Genomic DNA, 23,043 nt, shown 5'->3' with positions numbered 1-23,043 from the left:
CTGTTGCATTTCAAGTGTTGCTACGGTAACTTAGCCTACTTTGGATGTCTCATGAGCTAAACCAGCTATCACTGTCACTGTGTCACGAGCCAAAGCATTAGGAGATTATATTATTATAGCGCATTTTATGAAACCCATGGACGCTTTACACAGGTACAGGGGGACAAGGGAAAAGAAAATTGTAGGCCAACACAAACATGGACTGAAAGGAATAAAACATCCGCGCGGACGTAATTTAATGTCGGGAACTGACTACAATTACATGTGTTACTGTAGCGCCGTCTACCTGCCGTGAATCATTCTGTGACTTCGTGGAAAAAATCGGACCCGGGCAAAGGCATTAATAAAAACTATATAAAACTATTTATTTGGCAAAACACTACTGTTAACCAGGGCCAGACTGGCCATCTGGAATTTGGGCAAATCCCAGAAGGGCCACCCCCTATGAAACCCTATGGGCCACTACTGATAATTTGTCTTTGGTCAATTTTGATAAGTTATTTTATGCATGCAGCCAGAAATATTCAAGATTTTACGGCGGCAAGGTGCGTGGAAAGATTCACTCGGAAGGCAGAGTTACTAATTTCCAAGCTAGGTTATTGACAAAAATAAGGCCGGTGTGTTGCAAATGCCAGGGCTGTTTTTTGATTCCAGTCCATCACTGGTTGTAACAGGCAACGACTGCTTTCTATCAAAGCCAAAGTTGTGGTTCTAGGAGTCCAGAGTTTATTCTGCTTTCTAAATTGTGCCTGTGGCCTCCAAAGATTGCGCACAAGTGAGAGCTCATCTTGGATTAGGTAATTAATTATTCTCTTTTGTGCCTGTTTTCCAGATTTGTTCTCCTTGTTTTCTTAACTGCCCATATTGTTCACCTTCACCTCAAGTTTTTCATGTCCCAAAGAAAGTGTTTCAAATCTCACAATTACCTTTGAGAGAAGCAAAGAGATGAAAGTATTACAGACACAATTTAATAACAACAGTTTAATCTTTATTGTTTCGGCATGAATTATTTCATATTATATGTTTCAACACAGCCAAACTCTCGTGTGCTTTACTCTGCTGCTTCTTTTCCCTGTAAAAAAACACAGAAATGGTTTGTGTGAGTCTGAATAAGTGATAGGGGACAACAATTGTGATCTGTTCATTTTATAGTATTTAAACCTAATGCTTTATAAGGTGAACATAACAATGTAAATAATCTGCTCTAACATATCGACAGATATACATCAAAGAATAATTGCTTTGTTGGTTATTTATCACTAAACTGACGTAGGTATTTACCTTGCCAGAGTCACGGCTCTTTGCCCTCAGCTTGTTGACCTGGGACTCTGCGATGTCAGCGCGCTCCTCAGCCTCCTCCAGCTCATGCTGAACCTTCCTGCACTTGGACAGATGAGTGTTGGCCTGCTCCTCCTGAAATACAAGACATAGACATTTTTTTTCAAAAAGATCCATAGTACTACAGTACATTAAAATAACTATGATATATTGTCAAAATTTCAGTGTTGAAAATGTATATTTTGTCCTTACCGCCTCCTCAGCCTGCCTCTTGTAGGCCTTGACCTTCAGCTGCAATTTGTCAACCAGATCCTGCAGCCTGCCAACGTTTTTCTTGTCCTCCTCAGTCTGTAATAGGCAATATAGATTTGCATGTGTATTTTTAATGGTAAATGTATTAGATAATTTTTGTACATGGTAACTACAAAAGTGACTGTACCTGATAGGTGAGCTCCTTCACCCTCCTCTCATATTTGCGGACACCCTTAATGGCATCTGCTCCGCGTCTCTGCTCAGCCTCAACCTCTGCCTCCAGTTCACGCACCTTCGAAAAACAAGACAATAAGTATCTGTCTTTCTTTTCCAAAAGTCTTGCTTCAGTTGTGCAAATTCTTAACGTGACTTTCATACCCTGGACTCAAGTTTTTGGAGCTGCTTCTTGCCACCCTTCATGGCCAGGTTCTCAGCCTCATCCAGGCGGTGCTGCAGGTCCTTCACAGCGACCTCCAGGTTCTTCTTCATCCTCTCCAGGTGAGCGCTGGTATCCTGCTCCTTCTTCAGCTCCTCAGCCATCATAGCAGCCTATAAGAGACAGCATAAAATGTTAATGAGAAATATCTTGAACATATTGGAGTGAAAGGAAGAACAAATGAAATATAACCCTACATCAGTGATGGCCTTCTTGGCCTTCTCCTCTGCATTTCTTGCTTCCTGAACAGTGTCATCCACTTCACTCTGGACCTGGACCAGGTCAGACTCAAGCTTCTTCTTGGAGTTCAGAAGGCTTGTGTTCTAAAAGGCAAAAAAAGGCACTTTAATAATACATGCCTGATTTTGATGTTATTTAATTGTCATTACATTTTTGAATTATTGAAGAAGTGATTGGGCTTGTTCACCTGAGAGTGCAGAAGTCCAACACGCTCACTGGCATCCACCAGCTCCTGCTCAGCAATTTTGCGACCTCTCTCTGTCTGTTCCAGAGCAGCTCTGAGTTCCTCGATTTCAGCTACCATCAGACCGTTCCTGCGATCCACCATAGCAGCTTGTTCCTTGAAGTCTTCCTGTGCTCTGACAGCATCATCAAGGTGCAGTTGTGCATCCTAGTGAAAAAATATCAGGAAAATGTTCACACGAATGCCAAAATGTACTTGCACTGATCGTAGTCCGTGCAACAACTCTGTGTTTAACAACACCTTCAGCTCGCGCCTGCACATTCCTCAGCTGCTTCTGGGACTCAGCAGCCGCGCGCTGGCGTGGCTCAGCTGAATCTCCATCTCATTCAGGTCTCCCTCCATCTTCTTCTTGATTCTCAGGGCATCGTTTCTGCTCCTGACCTCAGAATCCAGAGTGCTCTGCATGGAGTCAATCACCCTCTGGCTGTTCCTCTTGATCTGCTCCATCTCCTCATCTTTCTCTGCCAGCTTCCTGTCCACCTCACCCTTAATCTGGTTGAGCTCCAGCTGGACACGCAGGATCTTAGACTCTTCGTGTTCCAGAGTTCCCTAATGATATCAAATAATTTAAATATTAATCTTTGCCTTTAAACCTTTTTTTGAATATTTCTCTATGATTAAGATTTTTTTTCAGAAGATTTCCCCGAGAAAAAAAGTACCTCAGCCTCTTCAAGAGCCGTCTGGATCTCAGCCTTCTCGGTCTCCACCTGCTTCTTGGACTTCTCCAGCTCATGGATGCTTTTGCCAGTCTCACCAATCTGTTCAGTCAGATCTGAGATCTCCTCTGCAGAGAGATACATGTGTTTTATATTGTTAAGCCTTACAGTGTAAAATAAAAACACTTTATTCTAATACAACAAATTCAATACAATGTAAGAAATACAAGTGTTGACTACAATATAACAGCTACATAATGTAGAACTTACGTTGCAGGTTCTTGTTTTCCCGCTTCAAAGTCTCCAGCTGATCCAGAGATTCCTCATAAGAGTTCTTCATCTTGAACAGCTCAGTGCTGAGAGAACGAGCCTCCTTCTGTGCTCCCTCGAGCTCTGCCTGACCCTCCTCGAACTTCTGTTTCCACTCTGCCAACACCTGAATAACATAATTAATACAGTTCAGCTCGTTATGTAGCAATATGAGAAAAAAAAAAAAAATATATATATATATATATACATATATACACACACTACCGATCAAAAGATTTTAGCAAGATATTTTAGCAGTTAAAATCCAATGAATAGCTTGAAATGGTACAAAGGTAAGTGGTGAACTGCCTGAGGTTAAAAAAGGTTACCCAAAACTGAAAAATAATGTACATTTCAGTATTTTACAAAAAGGCCTTTTTCAGGGAACAAGAAATGGGTAAACAACGTAAGGCTGTTCTGCAGCAATGGAGGTTGATCAAGCTTTGAAAGTTGGTGCTACCAATTCTCACAGGTGTTCCAACTTGTCTGGATTACTTACAACCCCCTCTGTTTGTATAAAAGTATTGTTGCAACACACTGTGGTACCATACCCTTGTGAGCATTATTTGAACAGTACTGTAATGCAGAAAGTAGTGTGTTGCTTTAAAAATGGTGGGAAAAAGGCAATTAACAATGGAAGAGAGACAGACCATCATAACATTTAAGAATGTTGGGCTTTCCTACAGAGAAATTGCGAAGAAAGTGAAGGTGTCAGTTAGTACAGTATTCTTCACCATCAAAAGGCACTTAGAAACTGGGGGAAAGTCTGACAGGAAGAGGTCTGGCAGACCCAAAGCCACAACAGAATCAGAAGACAAGTTTCTGAGAGTCAACAGCTTGCGTGATAGGCGGCTCACAGGACAACAGCTTCAAGCACAGCTTAATAGAGTTCGTAATAAGCAAGTCTCAATTTCAACTGTAAAGAGTTCGAGCTGCAGGTTTGATAGGTCGAGTTGCAGCAAGAAAGCCATTGCTAAGATTTCAGAATAAGAAAAAGAGGTTTGCCTGGACTAAGAAACATCGTCAATGGACTACTAAAGACTGGAAGAAGGTGTTATGGACTGATGAATCTAAATTTGAAATCTTCGATTCATCACGCAGGATTTTTGTACACCGTCGAGTAGGCGAAAGGATGGTTCCTCAGTGTGTGACATCAACTGTCAAACATTGAGGAGGAAGCGTGATGGTCTGGGGCTGTTTTGCTGGATCCCGGGTCGGTGATTTGTACAGAGTGAAAGGCACCCTGAACCAAAACGACTACCACAGCATTTTGCAGCGCCATGCAGTACTGTCTGGTATGCGCCTAGTTGGTCAGGGGTTCATCCTACAGCAAGATAATGACCCAAAACATAAGTCCAAACTATGCCAGAACTACCTTAGCAAAAAAGAACAAGATGGTAAGCTTAAAAACATGGAGTGGCCAGCACAGTCACCAGACTTAAACCCCATTGAGCTGGTTTGGGATGAACTGGACAGAAAAGTGAAAGCAAAGCAACCTACAAGTGCCACACATTTATGGGAACTTCTGCAACAGAGTTGGGAAGAACTTTCTGAAGAATATTTGATTTCCATTGTAGAAAGAATGCCACGAGTGTGTTCAGCTGTTATATCTGCCAGAGGGGGCTACTTTGATGAGTCAAAACTTTAGAATACATTTTGGTTTATAAATTGATTCCATGATTTAATTTTTAACTTAAATTGTTCATTTGTTCTATTCTTTCATACCAGAGTACAATAAGACATTGAACTGCATGAAATTCAATAAAAACCTGGAAAAATTGGGGTGTTTTAAAACGTTTGACCGGTAGTGTGTATATAAATATATATATTTAATTGTTTGTATGGCTTGGCCACACAAAGTAAACAATGCTACCTTGTCAAAGTTCCTCTGCTTCTTGTCCAGGTTGGCACCCAGCCCATTGGCCCTCTCCACATCAATCATGAGGTCCTCCACCTCACTCTGGAGCCTCTGTTTGGTTTTCTCAAGAGAAGCACACTTGGAGTTCACTGCCTCAATCTGCTCCTCAGCCTCCTGAAGACGCTGAGCCAGCTTTTTCCTGTTTGAAAAGGATAAGATTTGTTTTCCACTGAAACTTTTCCAGATATTTTTTTCATGAATGAAATACAAATCATTACATAGTTTCAGAACCTAGATGAATATAAGAAAGGACTGCTTTAAAGATGCAGTAGGTAAGCCTTATACAACTAACTTTCTGTCATATTTGCTGAAACTGACCCTATGTTCCAGTAGAAGTACATGAAGCAGGTCATTTGAATCCATTTAAATTCAGCTCCTCTGGTACCACCTACAGCCTGTAGTGCGATTTGCAAAAAACCACAGCTCCCGGTTCAGATGCTCCAATCAGGCCCAGGGGGGTTGTCTAACTGCGTGTCAATCACTGCTCAGGCACAGCATTTCATAGCGTCCTCCCCTCCCCCTTCCCCACACACGAGCTGCAGATAGGTTTCCTCCCCTTCTACCCCTCTTCACAAGCGCTCTATTGTGCACAGCTCTCCCTTGTGGGGGGAGGGGCTTAGGGGACCGTTTGGGCTTTAGCGGAAAGGGGGAAAGGACTGAGAAATTGCCGATGTTTAAATTCTTTGGCTAAGTCCTGGATCTTCACAATCCTACCTAAAGCACCTTTAATCTAAAATGTTATTTTCGTAATAAGATACTAAATACAAACAATTGAAAAACCTGTTTAGAACATTTGTTTAAATGCATGTACTGTATTTGAGTTATGCTAAAATGCTACACTTCTGAACTGCCCATTGAATTGTTTGAATCATACTCACTTGGATTCCTCAAGCTCCTCAGTGCGCTGGATAGCATCAGTTTCATACTTAGTTCTCCACTGAGCCACCTCACCGTTGGCCTTGGACATTCCACGCTGCAGCTCAGCCTTGGCCTCCTGCTCCTCCTCAAACTGCTCCCTCAGCAGATCACAGTCATGGCGGGCTGATTGCAGTCCATGGGCAAGAGCATTCTTGGCCTGGTGTAAGACATATGATTGAATTTACAAAATTCCTTAATCCCAAACTAATAATACAAATACACATTCACTTAATGGTGTCTTACCTTAACCTCCTCTTCAATCTGTCTCTTCAGCTCCTCAATCTGCTGTGTGAATGCCTGTTTGCCTCTGGACAACTGGGAGACAAGAGCTTCTTTCTCTTCAATTTGACGGCTGAACTCCCCTTGTGTGAAAGATGTCATGATACATTAGTTTTTGTCATGTTTCTTAATAATATACACAACAGATCATTCAGTTTAAAAGTTTTAGATACCATTTTCTGTCAGGAGACGTGCTTTCTGTCCATTTGAGTCATTGATTTGACGGACATTTTCATCATTCTTGGTCTTCAGTTCGCTGAGTTGGTCCTCTAGAGTACGGCACATCTTTTCAAGATTTCCCTAATGAGTGAATAGAGATGAGATCAGTGATCAGATTTTATTTATAATATTAATTACATTATTTACTATACTAGTTAATAAAATAGCATGTAACACATTGTGTACCTTGGCTTTAGCAACAGCCTCCATGTTGCTGGAGAGGTCATCAATCTCCATCTTGTATTCACTCTTTTCCTTCTCAAGCTTCTGCTTTACACGCTGGAGGTTGTCGATCTGCTCTCCCAGCTCAGCAACACTGTCAGCCTGCTTCTTGCGAAGAGCAGCAGCAGTGGCTTCATGCTGCAGAGTGGACTCCTCAAGATCACGACGGAGCTTCTGGAACTCGGCTTCACGCTTCTTGTTCATCTCAATCTGAGCAGCAGTGGCACCGCCGGCCTCCTCCAGCCTCTCACTGATCTCCTCAAGTTCCCTGGAGAGGTCAGCTCTTTGCTTCTCAACCTTGGCACGAGCTGCACGCTCAGCCTCAATCTCCTCCTCCAGTTCCTCAATACGAGCCTGTTGAATGTAGATGCAATGTCTTTCAGTAAACTTTCACTTTTAATACACAAAATTGGAAACACATTGCAGAAATGTTTCGTGTATGTGTCACCTGGAGCTCCTTGATCTTCTTCTGAAGCTGAGCACCCAGTGACTGCTCATCTTCAATCTTGCTAAGGAGCTGACTGATTTCAAAGTCCTTCCTGTGAGAATTATAGATAAAGTACATAGAGTTCATGCAGTTGACCACAATTTTTAAAAGAATGGTTGTGCAAATTCAAAAATGACGTTACTTTTTGATCTTCTCATCAGACTGCTGCTTGTCATTCTCAAGATCCATGATGGATTCCTGGGCCAGTTTCAGATCACCCTCCAGCTTTCTCTTGGCTCTCTCAAGGTCCATACGGAGCTTCTTCTCTTGCTCCAGAGAACCCTCAAGCTAAGAAATAAGATGAGTTTTTAACCATCACATTCAACAAGAATTCCCCTGCTTTGCCAATCCAAGAGACTTTGTAAACTTACATCATCCACTTGCTGCTCAAGCTTGGTCTTGGCCTTGGTCAGAGTGTTGACTTTGTCTTCCTCTGCCTGCAGGTCATCAAGAGTCTGCTGATGAGCCTCCTGAAGGGCTTTCTTTTCCTTGGTCAGCTTAGCAATGCTCTCATCTTGAGAGGCCATCTCCTCAGTCAGGTTCTTAACCTAAGTGTGCAAGAAAAATCTTGTCTTTAAATGGTCATCATTATAATCTTACTTGATCTGCTGGAAAGATTATTATTTACCAACCTTGTTCTCTGTGGCATGTTTCTCTTTTTCCACTTTGGCCAAGGTAAGCTCCAGGTCATCAATATCCTTCTTGAGCTCAGAGCATTCATCCTCCAGCTTTCTCTTCTTGGCAGTAAGCTCAACATTCATTTCCTCTTCATCCTCCAGTCTCTCGGTTGTCTCTTTGAGTTTGGCTTCCAGCTGAATCTTACTCTTGATAAGTCCCTCACATCTCTCTTCAGCATCATTCAGATTCTCTGATTCCTAGTTAATTTTCCAAAAATAGATGTTATAACATTAACATTAAAAAACATGAAAAAATAGAACTGTCCGTTGGTATGTACTTACAGATGCTACTTGCAGATGCAGATCATTCTTCTCCTGCAGAAGGGACACCATCTTCTCCTCCAGTTCCTTCTTCTTGGCCAGGGCAGCAGCCAAGTCAGTTTTCATCTTATCATAGTTCTCCTTCATAGCTGCCAGCTCCTTCTCCGTTTCAGCACTCTTCAGCAGAGGCTTGATCTTGTAGTACACCTTCATCCATGGCCAGTGTTTGACATTCATGAATGAGCGGACATTGTACTGGATGGTATATACAGCATCCCTGTTGAAAAGAAGTTGCTGTTAGGGACAAAGTTATTCCTCATTATTCATTCTGTGGCTGTGCACTCAAAATTGTTGTTTTCAACATACCTCCTCGCTGTCATCTTCACAAACTCTGTTCTCATGAGGAAACCACGGCACAAAGCCTGAGTCATGGTGACCAGAGATGCCAGTTTTTCATCTCTCATCTCCTCTAGGACACCCAGCAGACCAGCCTTGAAGAACACCTGATCAAAGAGAAAATAGAAATTGACTTCATGTCTGCACTATACACTATTCTAAACATTAAACCAGAAATGACTCAGAGAGCATGTACTCTACACAATCATATGGATGTCTTATATTATTAAGAAAACCTTATCATTTATCTTCAGGATCAGGCAGCTGTCCTTTTTTCTACGAAACTTCAATCCTGTATGGGCACTTTTACTGGTCTTTTACCAGCCTGGTCTCACAGAATTCCGTGAAATGATCACAAACTGTTAACACCACATTACGTGGTTGTGACACGGAATGTGTGAACATTCCGTGTGGCCACCAGGGAAAAACAGTGCCAATGTAAAGTCAATGAGAAGATGGAGTAGCATTAGGAGCAACTATGGTAGCGAGTAGTATGAAAGCCCTAAAAAATCTGTGTAGGGAGGTTGGATGCGGTGGTGGATGGGTCAAACAACACAGGACTTTTTACCAGGAGACCAGGGATCTTGTCCCGCGTGTCACATTTCCTAAACCCAACCGTAACCGTCCCGTTCTTCTATCCTAAATCCAACTGTCCTGTTGTTGTCCCACGTCCCGTTATTGTTTTCCTAATCCCAACCGTTTATTGTTTTCCTAAACCCAACCCAACGGGACGCTGTGGTTCCGCGTGTCATGGAAACGTAAGCCCACCCATGACATTTTCCTTAACTTAAGGGGCCGTGTTCATTTCATGGAATTCTTCCGTGGGCCCATCACAGACTTTTTTGCGATTCCGGGAAACTGCCACAGATTTTGAGTTATGGGGCCATGTCCATTTCATGGAATTCTGTGAGATCAGGTTGTCTTTTACTATCACTTGTTGCACAAGACAAAATGTAACCTGCTTTAAAATGGCCACATGGTGGTGCACGTTCTCTATTTCTATCCTTTACTCGTTCAGTGGCCTAATTTCTCATTACAATACATAAAAGTGTGTAAGACTTTTTTAAGATACTGTTTTTATTTAACAGACAAAATGCACTGACCATCATTGGAAAGTACCACTATGTATATTAATGTAATCAAGGAGCTTACCTTGGTGTGTCCGAATTTGTACTCATCATGATTAACATCAATTGACCCAAGCAGCTTCTCTGAAGCCTTCTTGTTGTCAATGAACTGGCCCTCGGGGATGACACTGGCATTCAGCACCTTGTACCTTTTATGAGAGTTAATGGTCAGTGTGAGCATTTTCTTTTAATAATTTATCAAAATTCTTTAAATATCCATTGCTACCTCTGCTTGAAGTCAGCATAGAGAATTCTGCTGGGGAAACCTTTTCTGCAGATTCTGATACCCTCGAGCACACCGTTACACCTGAGCTGGTGGATGACCAGGAAGTTCTCCATCAGACCTGTAAAAAATACATTTCTTAATTACTTCCTTGAGTAAATAGTTAGGCTCTAAAGTTAAGTAAACCATACCAACAAAACAAATCACTCCTCAAAGAATCTCTTGAGATTAAGTTTTCTATGTACCTGGAGTCTTTGACTCATTGGGAATCAGGCAGCGCACAAAGTGAGGATGGGTGCTCCTCAAGTTAGTCATCAGCTTGCCCAAGTTCTCCTGTAGATCCAGAATGGTAAGTTATATCATGCATATAACAACTGTGAGTTTGAGCATAAATTACTGTATATGAGATAAATTTGCAATGTTCAACCTTACCCTAAACTGTGAAGACACAGTCTGCATAGAACCACCCTTCTTCTTGCCACCCTTCTTTCCACCACCAGTTTCTGTAAAGGTTTTTAAATTGACATGTTATGTTAGAATGTGACATATCATTTACATGAGCACATGCTACAGTTAGTTAAAAAATATACAGTATAACCTTAAAATGTGTTTTAGTTTACTGTATTTACTATCATACCCTCAACGACGGGAGGATACAGAACAGCCAGCAGTTTCACTGGGGATTTCTGGTACAGCTGAATGACAGAATCATTCAGTGGATCCTTGTTCTTATCCAGCCAGCCAGCAATATTGTAGTCCACGGTACCGGCGTAGTGCACCAGGGAGAAGTGGGCCTCAATCTTGCCCTTGGCGGGCTTAGGCTTCTCAAATGCTTTGTTTTTGCCAAGATGCTGGTCATACAGCTTGTTCTTGAAGGATGTGTCTGTGGCCTTGGGGAACATGCACTCCTCTTCAAGGATGGAGAAGATTCCCATGGGCTTGAAAAAAGTGTGAAGAAGTATGTCATTAGGTGATACATTAAAGTGCTCATATTATGCTAATTTTCAGGTTCATAATTGTATTTAGAGATTGTACCAGAATAGGTTTATGTGGTTTAATTTTCAGAAAAAAACATATATGTCTTTTCACCCTGTGTGTTGAGTTCTCTGTTTTAGCTACAGAGTGAGGCATCTCACTTCTGTTACATCGTTGTTGGGAGTCGCACATGTGCAGTGAGTACTGCTAGCTAGTCAGTTGCAGAGCATGAGGGAGTGCCATGCTAGCAGCTAGGCGAGCATTATAACATGTGTTACAAAGTGACGCACGTTTGTCACGGAAGTAAAGGCTGGACTACAATAGAGCTGTTTGGAGCAGGTTGTGAATAGTGTTTTCTTTTGGAGATGGTAAGTCCCATTGGGGTGGACTTTGCGCTTTTTCACTTTGTAAACCTATTACATGCACAACAAGATATATACCGGTAACACAATAAAGGAAAGGGGAAAAGCCAAAAAGCATAATATGTGCACTTTAAGTCAAATTAAGAACAATAATATATAATTACCAAATTAAGTGATTACCTTTTCAATGAGCTCAATGCAAGCAGCCAAGTCCATGCCAAAGTCAATGAAATCCCAGATAATACCCTCCTTCTTGTACTCCTCTTGCTCCAGGACAAACATAGTGTGGTTGAAGAACTGTTGCAGTTTCTCATTGGTGAAGTTGATGCACAGCTGTTCCAAGGTGTTGAACTGTGATGGGACAAATAATTAATATAATCTCTCGCAGGGCAATAAGAATGATCCTGTCATGAAAAGCATTAGCCTCTGAATTGTTTGAAAATGATGCTTACGTCAAAGATTTCAAAGCCAGCAATATCCAGGACACCAATGTAGAACTGTCTAGCTTGTTTAGTGTCCAAACTCTGGTTGATACGGATAACCATCCACAAGAACATCCTCTCATAGATCGACTTGGCCAGGGCAGGCACTGCGTTCATCACCTGAATAAAAACAAGGATGTGATTTGTTTAAAACCACCCGTCAACCTTCTTGTAAAACAGTGGAATACTGGTATTTTAAATTTTTCTAATAAAATAAATGACACAAAAGAAACCAAAATAATAATAAAAATATGTCAAAATATAAATACACATGTACTACATGTGTTTAAACAAATTAAACAGAAGTGATACCAGTTTATCTCAATTACCTGAGGTACAGTCTGTCCTTTGGTGACATACTCATTTCCGACCTTCACTCTGGGATAGCACAGAGCCTTGAGCATGTCAGCGGAGTTCAGACCCAGCAAGTAAGCAACCTTGTCAGCCTCTGAAAATAGTTCAGAGATTTCCATCATGATATGAACAGAAACCAATGTGATTAAGAACTGTATTACTGTTTTCGCCAAGCTATTTACTCTGAGCTTGCATTAAATACTCACCCTCTGTGCCATCAGGCTCAGCCTGCTCCTCACGCTGCTTCTGCTTGAACTTCATGTTACCATGGTGGAGCACAGCACCAGTCATTCTGTAGATGCTCACCTTCTCTTCACCAGTGAAGCCCAGGATATCAATGGCATTCTGAGTTCAAAAGAGGTCCACACAAACATAATCACTTCAGAAAAATGCACTTAAAAGGGCAGTTTTGATGTGGATGTATTTAAATATTTAAGTAAAAATCATTCACATCAGTGGCTTCCAGCTCAACTTTGTCATCAATGCTGGCCACAGCGATCTGACCCATGCTACACATGGGGAAGTCGTAGGGGTTGGTTGTGATAAGTGCCTGATCTGGAGATCAAAAAAAGGGTGAACGCGTCAGAACATTGGTTTCATATGAAAACAGGTTACAATGTGCATCCTCTCAATCTTCTTACCAAGTATCTCAGGGATGTGGCCGGTCATCATCTGGAAGAAGATGTGGTAGCCTCTTTCATCAGAAAGCTGGTACGTCACTCTTGACTTCTCCAGCAGATCTACAAATATTGTTCATAAATTACAGTCCAAGCAATTCCCAATTCCAGTCGTTTGTATGTACTATGAGTATTATTACTTACATGTCTCAATATCAGCACTAGCCAGTTTGCCAGTTGTGCCGAAATGGATTCTAATGAATTTACCCTGTTTGGAACAAAGGATTTTTAATGTCCCTCCACATTGGCAATCTGTAACAAGAACTCTTTCATGTGTAGTAATTGTTCCATACTTACAAAACGAGAAGAGTTGTCATTCCTAATAGTTTTGGCGTTACCATAGGCCTCCAACAGGGGATTGGCTGCAATAATCTGATCCTCCAGTGATCCCTATAATCCAGGTTTAGAATTACAGTCAGAAAATGACTTTATTTTTTCCCCGTTGAAAAATATTCTATAGAGGAAGAATCCTGAATTGTAATCATACAGTAACATACCTTTGAGTCGTCCTTCTTTGGTCCACCAACTGAAATTGTTGCAAAGTACTGGATGACACGCTTGGTGTTCACAGTCTTTCCAGCACCAGATTCTCCACTAGGTATAGACATAGACTTTTAAGAATTTGATTAAGATATTTGACTATGTTAAACAAAGTCAACAAATGTAAATGTAACAAACTCACGTGATCAAGACAGACTGGTTCTCCCTATCTATAAATAAAAACAAAATAATTTACTATGTTTTACTGCAACAGAAACCCCTTTATACTGATACATTCTACATTGTTTGGGTAATGACTTACCAGTAAGCATGAACTGAAAAGCATTGTCAGAGACAGAGAAGATGTGGGGTGGAGCCTCCATACGCTTCTTGCCTCTATAGGCACTTACACATTCAGCATCGTACACTGGGAGCCACTTGTAGGGGTTCACAGTGGCACAGAACAATCCAGAGTAGGTCTGAAGTGATCATAGAGATTCAACAGTTAACTCTATGTTTCCTACAACTTTAGTAATTCACCATAGTTATTTTCTCATTAGGCAGATTGTCTTACATAGATCATCCATGCTGCATAACGCTCTTTGAGGTTATACAGCACAGAGGCTTCATTGAGATGGGTCATCATGGCCATGTCCTCAATCTTGTCATACTTGGGAGGGTTCATTGGATAGATGTCATCTTCTTTCACTGTCCTCTCCTGCAACAGGACATTAGACACAATGAGAACTAATCATATTGAATTCCCAGTTGACTGTGACTTCATGATACTAACCTCCTTAGTGTCCAGGAGTTCAACGGTGACTTTGCCACCATCTTTCTTGAGGACTTTTGCCTTCAAGTACAGCTCCTTGACATCGGCTACATAGCAGGCACTCTTGGCATCAAATGGTGTACTTTGAGCCTCAATTCTCTCCTTTTCTGGCTTACGAAGGTAAATGGCAGCTTTGCCATAAATGGCCATCTCCGCATCCGTACTCATGGTGGCGGTTTACTTCTGTGAAGTAATTACAAATAAGAGTAATCATATCTATACTATATATATATATATATATATATATATATATATATATATATATATATATATATATATATATATTAAAGATAATGTCTTCCAGCCATATGACTGGAAAGCCCAGAATTATAGAGTCCAATGGTATAATTAACATATACCTATCAAATTGAGTTCTGGGCATCATCACAAGTCAGTAAGTCAAACAATAGCAATCTTAGAATGATGGTTTCTGTTCATATCATTGAACAGTTCCTAAATGCCTGGTGTTGCACTAAACATCAACAATATATCAATACCCAAATATTTTTTACATTATTACAAGAAACCTTTATCTTAGTTAAAGCCTTTCAGACCGTCAGACAGATTGTCTATGCTGTAATTTCATTACGTTGCTCTATAACAGTGGTTCCCTTAGGGGGGCGGCAAAGATCACAGGGGGGGCGCAAGTCTTTATCTGGTTTGAGGTTGAGGTAAAAAAAATATTTGCACATGTTAAACAAATTATGATAATACACTAGAATATATAATGTATACAAAAGTCGGTATAAAAACTATATATTTTTGTTCTCGCTTAAAATTGTAGGCAGGCTACTTAGTACGCCAAACCTCTGGGACCTCTTAACCTGGGACCCTTGCTGTCATCAGGTCAGCTGCTAGCTGCTATCATCCTCGTTTTTCCTGCCGCCATGGCATCACTATTTTATGAATGAGACATGGCGGAGAAACGTAAAAGTGCTGATAACTGCCCTGTATCAAAAAAGAAAGTAAGGCTCTATCTCGAGAGTTACCTCAACCGTGATTCGGGGCTCAGCTTTTCTTAGACCACGTAGGGGCGCCAAGGAAAAAAGGTTGGGAACCACTGCTCTATAATTTACACACAACATCTGTTGCATGTCTCTCCATCCAGGGAGAGAGATTCATGCTCAGTTTCTCTTCCTGAGGTTTCTTCCATTCCCCCACCCCCCCCCCCTCCGTTAAAGGGGTCCAAATTGAAGGTCTAAGGACAGAGAGTGTCGTATGCTATACAGATTGTAAAGCACCTTGAGACAAATTTGTGATATTAGGTTATATAAATAAAATTGACTTGACTTTACTTAGCTGATTGTTGTTACAATTAACTAGTCATAATTTTCATCCTAATTGGATGCAAAACACCTAAGGTCACGGATTAAAAACACAAATTCTTAAACCTACATTGTGTATCTTTTTAGTTCATTCTTAGCAAAAACAACTTTGTTTTTTCACAAATATTGATGTGTAATTACTTTCACCAACTAATCAAAGTATTCTCGTAAGCGTACATACAAGCGAGTCGCTCAAATAGCGGCAGCCATGTTGCGCCTCCATCTTTAAAATATGTTAGCCAAAGAGTGACATACCTCTGCATTTTGCACTTTTACACTGAGTGGCACCATGACAAATGCCAGGGGGAGATTACTCGCGAATGCCGTCAGATTTGAAAGCCTGTTGAAGATGGAGGATCACGCCTATTCTCGAGGACATTTAACGGAGTTGCCAAGGAAGCGAAAAATATAATTAAAACGACAACGCGACATGCAAAGCAACAAGACCAAAGTTAATACTGGAGTGGCTAGAACAGCTGCTTGTTAATGATGGAGATACTCAAGATAAATTTGGGTTCGGCCACCTTATGTTAAAATGCGATCGGAATGGGAAGAGCTAGAAAGTAATATTCAGTTGGTTGTGGTATAAAATTTTCACTGCTAGATGGGAGAAATTCTTACACAGTGTAGCTTTAAAATAAAAGTTGTACATACCTTATCCTTTCCCCTTGTCAAAAGAATGTTGCACTCCACAATCCTATTGAAAACATCATGGGTTAGTCAGTGCAGGAAACAACCTCAAATTAATTGAAAACTTTGTTGACACATATTACATTGTAGAGATAAATAAAAAAATATATATAAATGTCATCTTGTGTCAAAGATGCACAGTATGCATTGAATATATACAGTCATTCTTACATGACATTATATTTTGTAAACTAATTTCCAAAATGAGAAATACATCTAAATGGTACGATGCATAGTAGTAGACCACCTCACCACAAGCTGGAACTTCACTGGCCTTCCACCACGCTGTCTAAGGCACCCACATGGACCCCTTATATTCAGTCTGATGTGCTTACTAAGCAGAGATTGAAGCAGACTTAGATGCCAGTTATGGTAAAGGTAACAGCTGAGTCTTGATGCATTTTTTGCTGGTTCTATATTTGGGAGAATCCCTACCCTAAGTAAGATTATAATATGAAATGGTGGCGTTGACACATATTAAAATGAAGATTACCTTTAAGATGTTTGATGATTGATAATTGATTTGATTGACATTCTTTAATTTCAGACTATGTTGTGGGATTTTAAATTTATATGAGGAATTTAAAGTTTGTTATCTGACAGACAGCAAATGCATCAAAGGTAGATGAAAATTGACATTATGGTCTTACATTTTTTCATGCTTGCGCTTGGTTGGTAATTTCTTGACTCCTAATAAACCTGCTTGTGCTGAGGTAACAACATGACATCATGACTTCGCGTAAACATACACGCCCACTTTCTTAAGCCAAGTGGCGTGTTATCTGTATGCATTTTGAGCTATCCGTGTGAATGTCTACGGTGTATACAGCGGACGTAAACATACACACCACTTGGCGTGTTATCGCGAGAAAGCAACTGTTGGGTTTAGGAAACGTGACACATGGGTTGGGTTTAGCAAAAGAATAACCGGTTGGGTTTAGGAAAAGAAGAAAGCGACGGTTGAGTTTAGGAAACGTAACACGCAGGACACGATCCCCGGTCTCCTGGGTGAAAGTCCTGTGTTTTACCCATCCCCCACTCTGACTGACCTCCCTACGCAGATTTTCACCCTTTCATACTACTCACTACGGCGTAAATTGAGATGCAATCGCAAGGTAATGTAAGTCAATGGAGGCCAAACGGCATTGATAAACACGCTAAAAAGCCAGTATGCGTCTTGATAACACCAATAATGGCATACAAATTGTCGTGTCATACATACGCCACTTCATGAGATCAGTCTGGAGGTGAGTAGAGATGACAAGATGATATTAGTTTTCATATAGATTAGAGCAACAGTGGTTTTGGTACTTGTTTTGACATGATGTTATATTGGGCTTTGTTTTCTAAACTTTTGCCAACCTTTACTGAAAATGCAAGACAAAAGAGCAACAAATTACTTTTTACACTTGCCTCTTTTTAAATCATGTGAATTGGATTATTATGGGGATTATTATGGCAATCTTTAATGTGCATATGTAAACATACCCAGATATGACTATGTAATATTTGTAATCACTAAGTCAGCATAATTTTTTATTAAATGTAATTATATTTTTACACTTGCACATTTGTTATTGCCTTTTCTAAACTCCTCCCATCTCCTGAAATGTAATTTCAATTCATTCAGGCTCTGAGATGTCTTTTTAAAGGAGATTCAGTCTACACTATAGAATGATTAGGATTAAGCGGTCAGAGTGAGCCAGTTGTCTGCTAACTTGGGGTGCAATGTAGAGCATATGATATCTTCTGTGAGCCACATGTGTTAGGGGCCCTTCTGTCTAGCTCCATCTTGCTGCTTGCTTGCACAACTATCCTGTGTAATTTATTTTTGTTTGTCACTGACAAAGACAAATACCAGGCAATGGAGCAGAAAGTTAAAATACTCTCAACAAAAGAGCGATAAAAAAGGACGATCATGTCTTTTTCTACTCTGAAATGTCTCAGCTTCCGCATAAAATACAGTCGCTGCAGACCCTATTATAGATGGCATCAGTGTTGGTGTTCCATGATAGCTTTGCATCTATTATTGTTCCTAAGTATTTATACTCCTCTACCACTTCAATCCCTTGCCCCTCTATAGTCATCTGCTGGTGGGTCAAGCCCCCACTTCTAAAGCCAAATATCACTAGTTATATATACTATTTGTTTTTTCGTTATATTTTTTTTAACGTTTATTTATCCAGGTAATTCGATTGAGAACAAATTCTCATTTGCAATGACGACCTGTCACATTCACACAGTTACCCATTCATATCTGGAAGCAGTCTGATCTGCTGGCCACTAAGCAACTCCACTGGAGCGGTTGGGGTTAAGGGCACCTGTGGTAGTGATGATGGAGAGACAAGCGCTGCCCTTTCACTTTCCCCAAATAATGCGCCAACTCAATGTAATTAGATATGTGTCAAAGTCCTGAGAAGGAAGAGAAGTCAGAGGACGCCTGGTGTTGTGGCCAGTGCCAATGCCAGTCTGCTGACTAAGTACCAGAGTGAGAAAACTTGATGTGGAAACACTTTGACCATTCATGGTTTAACCTATTCCACAAATAAAAGACAATAAAAGGGACAGCTCACAGAAGGAGGGTACTGTTCTTTGTTCATCGGATGTGTTTTGACATTTATAGGTGAAAAAGTCAATCCGCATAATAGATTTATTGGATTTATTTTAACATTCAAAAATATTTATAAAATCAAAGGGTGGGTTTTTTTGAAAAGAAGAAGCTGTGTGTTATGTGTAGGCCAGTTAGCTGAGTTCACCATATGTTTTTTGAGATGGATAGGTCAAAAGGTCAGATTTATAGATTTTTCGAATGTGTCGAATAGCCAACATCCAATATAAAACCATATTTACCACGGTCTGACTCTGTATTGTAGGGCAGCAGATTAAAGACTCGGAACACTGCGATGCTCGTTACTTTAAATGACCTTGGCTATACATTATTTCAGGACAAGCTGAGGATATCAGGAATAAAAGCGCACTTTCTGACGTCATGTGTTTTTCCTGGGACAAGTCCTTTACACTGAAGGCATGAGAAGCCTAATGGTCGTCCAAAACAAAAGTAATGAAGTACAGCTTGTGCGCATGAGTTATCCACATTTAAAAACAAACAAATTCAGCCTTTTTTCTCATGTCTGACATGAAAATAGGATTTTTGCTGATCAAAGTAAGCACAACTATCTCAGTTGACTGTTTCTCATTAATAATTCACAGAATATACCCAAATTTGAATTGAATTTACACAATGCGTCAGTAGTAGCCTATATCTCTCGTCTTCATTGAACAAACTATAGCACAAAGCATCAAGGAAAAATATACGGAAGAGGATTAGGGCCATGTGTGAAAATGCTATTTCAGTTCTGAGTTGAAGACAGATCATTCTGAAACCTGATCCACATAAAAAGCTGCTCTATGAGACTTTAAACAGCAGCTGTACCATTTAGTAAAGTCGTTTTTAATATGACAGCATGAGGTTGTTTGAGTGTTTACTGTTTGCCCTCTTCTTTTTCCGTGCCAGTAAAAATATACAAGAGGCCAGTAAAGCAATCGACCACCACGATGTCCGCTTGGTTGGCCATCAGCATTTTATCAGTCCCACAGGGCCTTCGCTCTTGTCATTCTTTGCCACGTTTGGAGGTGCCTCCCACTTTGGCCGCAGGACTTTCAGTGCCATACTCGGCACAGATGTTCCTGTGCAGTGTGCACTATGCCAGCCACTTGGTTATGGCGTTCCAAAATGCCGTAAATGCCTGCATTTTACACCCTGCTGTTATGTGCTGGACAGTCTCATGGGCATCTTTACCCAGCCTGCACTTGGGGTCCTGTCTGGTATGGTAGACCCTGTCCTCTATTGATTGTGTGCTTGTAATCTGTCATCATTTTTAGATCACATGCTTCTGGGGTTCAGCATCACTGCTTACAGCTACAACAGTAAAATGTGAGCCCTGTCCCTTCATTTCTATCTCCCAGAGTAATCTGTAGGTGTGACCCTTGTTCTTGTGGTAGCTCTTTAGGTTTTCTCCTTTGCTATCCACGTTGCCACCATAGATCCTGTGTGCTAACAGTTCCTAAATCACTCATTTCCCAGTGTCTGCATGGCAAATTCAAACAAAGACAAATAAGACCAATGTTGGCCTGGATGGCCTGCCACCATCTAAGGAACCTCTCACTTCAGCTGCCAGTCATACTCATGATCACTTACCAGTGTTTTCCATACATTGATATATTTGTTGATGTTCTAGTGTTCAACAAGTTAACAGGAACATTTAAGTTTCTTTTTTTATTGTCTTGCACGCAGTAGGTCACAAAGAGGTGAACAGCATCTGGCTGTTAAACAGAATTATAATTTGTGGTATCTTTTGTTTTGTCAAAGAGCTAATTTATGTTTTTTGTTTGTTTGTTGAAAGACTACATTGTGTGCTGTAACTGCCCCTGTGCCCTTATAGCCTTGAGGATGGGACTGTGGGCAGATTGTCTATTTAAGCTGTTATACAAAGTTGCACAAATATTTGCCATACAATTATTATAAGAATTTGGCACCTCGTTCTGCGTGTGGACTCCCCCCACCCCCGGGTCAGCTACCACCACAAATAGAATCTAATTCTGTGGGAAAAACTGCTAACCTTTTCCTCTCCCCATCCCCCATTTTTTCACACCGCATTCTCAAAAGCACCTCCTACTTCTTGTATGAGCCCAGGGATACTGAGAAATTGACTGCAACTTGGCATCCTATTGGCTGATACATTGGGCCTGTACATCTCAACATATCATAAAAGCTTCCCTGATGGTTATTTGATCCTTTTTTTGTATCTAGTCTTGACTTGATCCGACAAATGATATTTTTGGCAACCCAGAAATAAAGTGCAAAAACCTTTCCAACAGAATTTGATATCATATTCTACTTCCTCATTCTACACTTGTGGTGATGTTGTGGAAGTAATTTGTCGCTGCCAGTAAGTAGTGATAAAAACATCTTGTATTTGTTGTGACATAATCTGTTAGGAATCGTTAGAGACTAATTCTTAAAAATAAACTTATCATGGCTCTTGTTGGGTTAAAACCATTTTCCAATAAGAATTACAGATGAACTTAGAACGACCAATGCTGTTTTACATTCATAAAACAGTGTGTTCTGTTTATGTAATGTGGCTGATCTACAGCAGGAGCTACTTTTAACCAATTTAGGAGATTTATGAATCCAAATTTAGGGGCATTTTCAACTTGAAATACAATTTAATGAAAATGCTTTTATTGACTAAAAGTGAAAGATTGAATTACATTGGCATTGAGTTTGCCTGATGTGCAGCTTCCAACAGAAAAGATGATCTCACTTCCTCATCACAAACTCATGCAGGGAAACGTTCCTTTGGTACTTTTTCTCAGATTTTCTTTTGTTTTGCAGCTCCACTGATATTTAAAGAGGTAATGGCTCTGCATCCTTCTGTTTTTCTTTCCTTTGTGATATATGTGGATTAATAGTTAACAGCATCCCATAATCCATGTCAAAGCTTGCACAAACTTGTTCAAATGATGACTGAACACTCTGGTGTTTCTGTACTACAAGTTATCAGCCCACAGATACACTGATATGGATTTATCTGCAGTGATCTGATGTCAGTCATGTGTTAAAAGCAGAAAGAACAGGATCAGGTGTTGTGAGGACTAAAGACAGACGGTATGTTTTCTCTTTCTCATCTGTGTCACAGCACTATTTCACAGAGCACTGGAAGTGATTGAGAGGGATGGAGGACAGCCTCTGAGAGGAAAGTGCTGCATGAAGAACGTCAAAATCCCCTTTTTCCCCATAAAGTTGGGTTAGAGTTATTTGTCCACGTCTTTAAATGTCTAAAAACTATCGTTGTAGCACTGAGGCTAACCAGTGCCGGACCACGGAGTGAGCTGATGGAATGACAGATCGAAGTGGTGCCGGGCAGTGAGGACAGGTAGGCCTACTCACTTTACCTTTGGCCTGACAGCCGAATGTTCAGTTCTGTAGAACCATGGGCGGCCAAACCTTGCAACCCTAGACGAGTATTAATCATGATAGCATAAAGTTTTCCCAGGTTTGTGGTTATGGCGTGACACCTGTAATAAGTGAACTCTAAGCTCATGTGTTTGTGACTCTTCACCTCTGTCTCCTCTCACAGGGAGAAGATGATCTGCAGCATCCTGCTGCTCATCATCCTGACCTCCTGTGTCTCTGGTTAGTTTACAGCTTCACTTTATTATCCACTAACACTAAACAAAGAATCACTAAAGTGTCCACAGAAACATGTGGAGATGGAGTTTAAAGTTGTCAGTGTGTCTGCTCCTCACTTTCCCTCTCTGTCTCCTCAACAGGAACATTTGTAGTGAAAGTGACCCAGACCTCCTATCAGGCAGAGGAGAACCACCACATCACACTGGAGTGGACCTTTTTGTAAATCAGTGTGACTCCCACATAGTGTATGAATAACTATAATATAGAATACAAATATTTACAGAAATATTTACAGAAATACAAAAAAAACAATAAGCACAGAAAGTATTTTTTACAAACAATACTTTTTACAAACAAGTCTAACTAAAGTGTTCCTTTAAAGTGACTATATGTTTTTTTTTCTTTTTTAACTCCTGACACACCACCTGATTACTATCACTGTCACTGTGTCACGAGTCAAAGCTTTAGGAGTTTATATTAATATAGCACATTTTATGAAACCCACGGACACTATACACAGGTACAGGG

At 40.6% G+C, this 23,043-nt stretch overlaps 1 long non-coding RNA gene and 1 pseudogene across 1 annotated transcript in view; one reads left to right on the top strand and one right to left on the bottom strand.

Annotated features, from left to right (window-relative positions):
- LOC120573135 overlaps positions 1–22,718 on the top strand; it is a 563,511-nt gene extending 540,793 nt beyond the window's left edge. Inside the window, exon 3 of the long non-coding RNA XR_005641643.1 lies at positions 22,656–22,718. This is a non-coding gene — a long non-coding RNA (uncharacterized LOC120573135). The remainder of the gene's footprint in view (positions 1–22,655) is intronic.
- On the bottom strand, positions 981–16,299 carry LOC120573130 (annotated as a pseudogene).
- Positions 22,719–23,043: the final 325 nt, after the last annotated feature.

The sequence above is a fragment of the Perca fluviatilis genome, chromosome 14 (genome assembly GCF_010015445.1).
Source record: "Perca fluviatilis chromosome 14, GENO_Pfluv_1.0, whole genome shotgun sequence".
NCBI lineage: Eukaryota > Metazoa > Chordata > Actinopteri > Perciformes > Percidae > Perca > Perca fluviatilis.
This window is presented reverse-complemented; position numbering and strand designations above follow the sequence as displayed.